General features: G+C 51.6%; 1 non-coding gene across 1 annotated transcript; it reads right to left on the reverse strand.

The window, feature by feature from the left end:
• Positions 1-85: 85 nt before the first annotated feature.
• LOC118345855 lies at positions 86-204 on the reverse strand. The gene has a single exon (XR_004799310.1). It is a non-coding gene; the product is annotated as a 5S ribosomal RNA (ribosomal RNA).
• Positions 205-221: the final 17 nt, after the last annotated feature.

Consider the following 221-nt stretch of genomic DNA (forward strand, 5'->3'; position numbering starts at 1 on the left):
GGGCAGGGCGAGATTTTCTCAAAAATCCACCCCCGAGTGGTCCTTCGTGTCAATTTATCTCGCAAGGCGGAGAAAGCAAAAACGAGGGGTGCAACACGAGGACTTCCCAGGAGGTCACCCATCCTAGTACTACTCTCGCCCAAGCACGCTTAACTGCGGAGTTCTGATGGGATCCGGTGCATTAGTGCTGGTATGATCGCACCCATCAAACTAATTACTTA

The sequence above is a fragment of the Juglans regia genome, unplaced genomic scaffold, assembly GCF_001411555.2.
Source record: "Juglans regia cultivar Chandler unplaced genomic scaffold, Walnut 2.0 Scaffold_5284, whole genome shotgun sequence".
NCBI classification, from domain to species: domain Eukaryota; kingdom Viridiplantae; phylum Streptophyta; class Magnoliopsida; order Fagales; family Juglandaceae; genus Juglans; species Juglans regia.